The sequence below is a fragment of the Prunus dulcis genome, chromosome 4 (assembly GCF_902201215.1).
Source record: "Prunus dulcis chromosome 4, ALMONDv2, whole genome shotgun sequence".
Taxonomy (NCBI): domain Eukaryota; kingdom Viridiplantae; phylum Streptophyta; class Magnoliopsida; order Rosales; family Rosaceae; genus Prunus; species Prunus dulcis.
Genome location: NC_047653.1, coordinates 19,483,826 through 19,489,276, shown reverse-complemented (window position 1 = coordinate 19,489,276; position 5,451 = coordinate 19,483,826).

The window sequence follows — 5,451 nt, the reverse complement described above, 5'->3', positions numbered from 1 at the left end:
GTTGGGAGGTGGCCTCGGGGGTGGAGAGGCCGATGACTTTAGTGGTGAGGCATTTTAGGGAGAAAGGTGGGGTTACTTTTTACAGCGGTCGGCCCGATGGGCAAAAACTTGATGCTTTCTGTTTTTTTTGTATGTGTGTGTGTGTGTGTTTTTTTTTTTTTTTCTTCCTTTTTTGGGGTGCCCAGAGTTTGGTTTGGACTAACAGGTTCTGTTTGAAATGGCAATGGATTGGGAGAGCAAGGAGTTGTCCGAGGATGAAGAGGGACAACTTGAGGTGATCCGTGCTCTGCCACCTAGTGCACTCGACGCGGCCGAGGTATTGTCGAGCAGTTCTCTGAGAAAGTCTGGTTTGCTAGACCCGATCCCAGAAGGTAAGGCTTTCTCGGTGTCGTGCCAAGGTTTTTGCTTGTCTTCTTGTGCTGGACTAACACTTTGTTTCGTGTAGCAATGGGTGTTGACAGGAATAACCCGAAAGCTCGGCAACTGTTGGAGAGGCTTTTGAAGAAGGGTACCAGCGCTTCGGTCTCTGGGAGGAGTGCACCACCTCTCTTAATAAGATGATCTATAACTATTGGCTCTTCAGTATAAGGGCTTTGGCTACATCCTTTTACTTTAGTACAATTTTGTTTATCGAATAGAGAGGATAGTATTGCGTTTACCAATTTTGAAGAACAAGTTCATAACGCATGTTTCAGAGTAATTACACGCTTGAAGTTGTGGAAAGTGATTAATAAAAGTCAACCTTAGAACTTATATTTTGTCTTCGAATCTCTCTTCCTCCAATATCGTATGTATACCAAAAAAAAAATTAAAAGTAAATAAAAACTTGAAGTTGTGACAATCCTTAGCCGTTCAAACTTGAAACAATTGGCACTTCTTTTTCTTTTTGTTTTCCCTTAATTATGGATTAATATTTCTATTGTCTTCCCTTCGTGCATTGACATTCTCATTTTCTATTTCCTGTTTTGCGAAATGAATTATGTGTGGAACCGAGAGAAACAAGGCAAAGGCCCGATATTATAGAAGGCCCAAGGGAACGAAAGATAAGCAACCCAAATAACCAAACAAGCCCACATAGGGAAAGCCCAAAAGCAAAAATACAGGACGACAATTACTGAAAGCCCCCTAGTAATTGAGACGTTTTTAAACATTTTTTTTTTTTACAATTCTTGCCATGTAGAAAAAGCCTTTGGTTTGGTCGGCATCACCAAACAGCTCTTTTTCTTGACTCCCTATCTCCACCCAAATTTGTTTAAAGGGACAAAAATAAAAAATTTGGTTTCGTCGTCATCACCACTAAATATGTCATCGGATTTCCCTATACACACTCTGGGGCTTCTCTATCCCTTTTTATTTATGAGTGCTGTTATTTACACCCACATGTTCTATTTTTCCACCCACTTTATTTTCAAAATTTTAAAGACAAATTTATCCTTTTGCAAAATTACTTCTAAAGACTTAAAAAAAAAAAAATCTTATAAAGTAAATTTATTTTTTCACAACACAATATATTAGTTTTTTTTAAAAAAAAAAAGGGAAAAAAAAGAAAAGAAAGCACGCTCAGGAAACTTGCAAGATAGGTGTAAACAATCGCATATGCAAACCTGCACAACTGCAACATCAAGGAACAATGCGATGAACTCACCATCATAGAACAAAATATCGATAATTTCGCCGATATTTCGGCGAAATTATCGTTTTTTTGGGGCAGCGATATTTTAGCACATTTCCATATCTATATCGTCAATTTATCGATAATTTCCTCGATAATTTCGCCGATATTTCAGTAACGATATTTTCGTTCAAGTTGCAGCTTTAAATGGACAATATATCGCGATATTATCGATAATATCACGATATGAACTTACAAAATTAAACACAGCCTTCAGATGAACCCCTCAGCCTTCGAAACTCAGCCTTTCTCTGTCTCTCAACTCATTTGAAAAAAAAAAAAAAAAGCAGAAAGAGGAGAGCGAGAGAGAAGGGAAGAAGAGGAAAAAAAAATTTATGGAGTGGGTTTTTATGTTTTACTATTTTGGATTGTGATGAAGCAAGAGAGAAGAGGGGAGAGGAAGCAGGGAAAGAGACGGAGAGATAGAAGAAGAAAGAAAAAAAAGAAGAAAAAAGCAGATAGAGGAGAGCGAGAGAGAGAAAGGAAGAAGAGGGAAAAAAGGTATGGAGTGGGTCTTTATGTTTTACTGTTTTGGATTGTGATAGAGGAGAGAGAAGAGGGAAGATGAAGAAGAGAAAGAGACGGAGAGATAGAAGAAGAAAGGGAGAGAGAGAGAGAGAGAGAGAGAGAGAGAGAGAGAGAGAGAGTGGGAGTGTGAAACCGAAGAGGAAGAAGAGGAATAAATAAAAAAAATAAAAAGGGAGAGATGGGTGAATGCCCAAAAGAGAGAGAGAAGGTAGGTTGCATGTATCTGCAACCTTGGGAAGTTCAAACAAAAAAAAGGAAAAAAAAAACCTTGGGAAGTGGGAGAGAGAGGCAAGGAAACGTGAAAGTAATTGTGAAGTAGGAAATGTGACTTAATTACTTAATATAATTTATTTTTTTCTATTTAATTCATTTAATGTTATTGATTATTTTATTATTCATTATAAGTACTTACATTACTAAATTCTCCTTCAAATTGTTGCTTAATTACTTAAATCTTTATAATCATTTTCATTATTTGCTATTTAATTCTTCCTTGGATAAATTTATTTATGTTCTTAGTTAATTTTCAATCTTCACTATTATTTTTTAAGCATGGTAAAGTGCCTAATTTTCATGAAAAATCAAATTGGTTTACATCTTTAATTATTTTTCAATTTTTGATAAATAATAAATATAAGAACGTGTACCATGTCCAATGAATAACGTGAAATAAATTGTTGCTTAATTACTTAAATTTCTATAATCATTTTCTTTATTTCCTATTTAATTCTTCATTGGATAAATTTATTTATGTTCTTAGTTAATTTTCAATCTTCACTATTATTTTTTAAGCATGGTAAAGTGCCTAATTTTCATGACAAATCAAGTTGGTTTACATCTTTAATTATTTTTCAATTTTTGATAAATTAATAGATATAACAACGTGTACCATGTCCAGTAAATAACGTGAAATAAGGTTACTCATGTATCTTATCATGCAATTTATAAAGTGTAAAATATTGTACTAAAAAATGATAAATAAATTACTAAAGGGTGTTTAATTCTCTTTCATTAATTACTTCAGATTTTCTAAGTCACAGAGTTTGTCAGGTCGCAATATAATCAACTTAAATCACACAAACCCACTATCGGCATACATTCCAACAGTTCAAATCTCAGTCTAGGGCAAAACATCAGAGCGACTACTAAAAATATACAAAGGAATCAATCCTTTTACAAAACGAAAATCCTACAGCAAAAGAAAGGCGCGGAAGATGGGAAACGGCCCGGTGGTGGATTCCTGTGCACGTCTACTGCCTGGAGGCGCAAAACATTCAAAAATGTGAGTGGACAAATATAAAGGTCTAGAAAATAGCATATGAACATACTAACCCACTGTAAAAACAGTTATGCAAAACTGAATTTTACTCTTCATTATATTCGTACTAAAATCAATGCATTCACATAATTATATACGTCTATGCCAATCATACTCAAGGTTAATAAAACTCTCTTAAAAGCATTGAAATCAATTTAAAACTACCACCTATGTGTACCCCTTTAATTCCTGATAATCCGTCAATTCCCCTGACAGGTTTCGGTGACACAAAGTCAACCCGAGCCCCAAACTGGCAAGATCTAGGGGACCGTAGTCAGCCTGATCCGCATTCCTGGCTCCCACGGTCCGGGCGTCCCCTGAAACTCGTGAGGCAAATGTCAAGCGCGCTGACAAAACTGAATGCAACCTGGATGTCCGTGGACATCACCATATCCGAAGGCAACATATACCGAAGGCAACCTGTTTCTATAATTGGGTACCTAAGGTGGCTTAAGAAAATATAAAATTTCTGAAAGATCTGATGAATAACTGAATTTTTGTTAAATCTAGAACTCTGCTGCCATTTTATCTGATACATATTTCAATATTTATTTTCCATATCTTTTTAGCATTTTCAACTAGGCAGCAAATAAATAAAGATATTTAACTTCAACAAATCATGCTAGGAAAACCATAATCAATAAAACTTATTCAAGATCAAATAATGAAATTCATTTGCATAAAATCATTTATAAAACAAAAGTCCACTCACTCCGGGTCCGAGCTAGCTGGACCTCCTGAAGGCCCCTCCTGCGGGTCTGCCTGGCCCCGGGTGTCTGATTAAACCACCATGAATATTTAATTAATAAAACTGCTCCGTATAAGTATTTAATTAAAACTCTGACCCCCGGCTCTTAGAAGTGCATGCACAAACTTTAAAGTCATTCTTTTGCCCACTCAAGCAATTCGGATGGTTAGAACTGTCTTAAAATACCCGAGACTCACTAAGTGATAAACTTCCATATTGGTCAATACGGAACCTCGTGGGGTCCACGACCTCCAATTATCAATCCGAGAGTTCCTAAAAGTTCCTCACATTTAAATAACCATGTCCTGCAAGTCTAGTCTGAATCGGACGATAGAATTGACCACGATCGGGTAATCGCATAATTTCTAAACCCTAGCCCTAGGGTTCGCGATTTCGGAGTATCCAGGACTTTGATTCACAATCCGTCGAATCCTACACGATTCAGGAATTATCTAGAGTAACATATCTGAAAAAGATTACGATCCAACTGCTCCACAGTATTGAACCTGGAAATCGCACAATATGGAAAATCCGTTGGAGGCTCAAACAGTATCCAAATTGAGATCCGCGAATTCCTACGCGCTCGTGACAACCTAAAGATCGCATCAAGACCCAGTGCCATTGAACCACCCTCGCCCACGCGCCGGCACCGCTGGTTATCCAAAGCGATTACGCATCGCCGAAAAATCAACAATTTTATATGAAAACTTAGTTATTTATTTAGTACGTACATAAGAAATCTTAGTCATACAACAGTTTTATATGGGAACTTAGTTATTTATTCCGGTATTGTACTTGACTTTCTGACCGAATATAAGTAGACTAGGAAAACCCTTGCCACATAATAGATAAAAAGGAAGATGTTCACGGCCACTCTTTGGCCAAAATGTCCAGAGCCGCCTGACTTGAAAAAGAAAACTGCCATTGCCAACTGAACGAAGAACAGACTAGAGTCAATAAGGAAAATCTAACTATGGAATGATCGTTTACTTTTCATCTTACTAATATGTTTGGAATCGAACAATAAGCTAGGAAATAATTTGCATTTCCATTTTATCCTGTACTACTTGTTTCAGGAGACATGCACTTGGCGAGTGGACACATTGGCAAATGTGTATTGGATTAATAAATAAATACATACGGAGACATTCACTTGGGGAGTGTTTCAAGTGGCTGGTTCTTTCA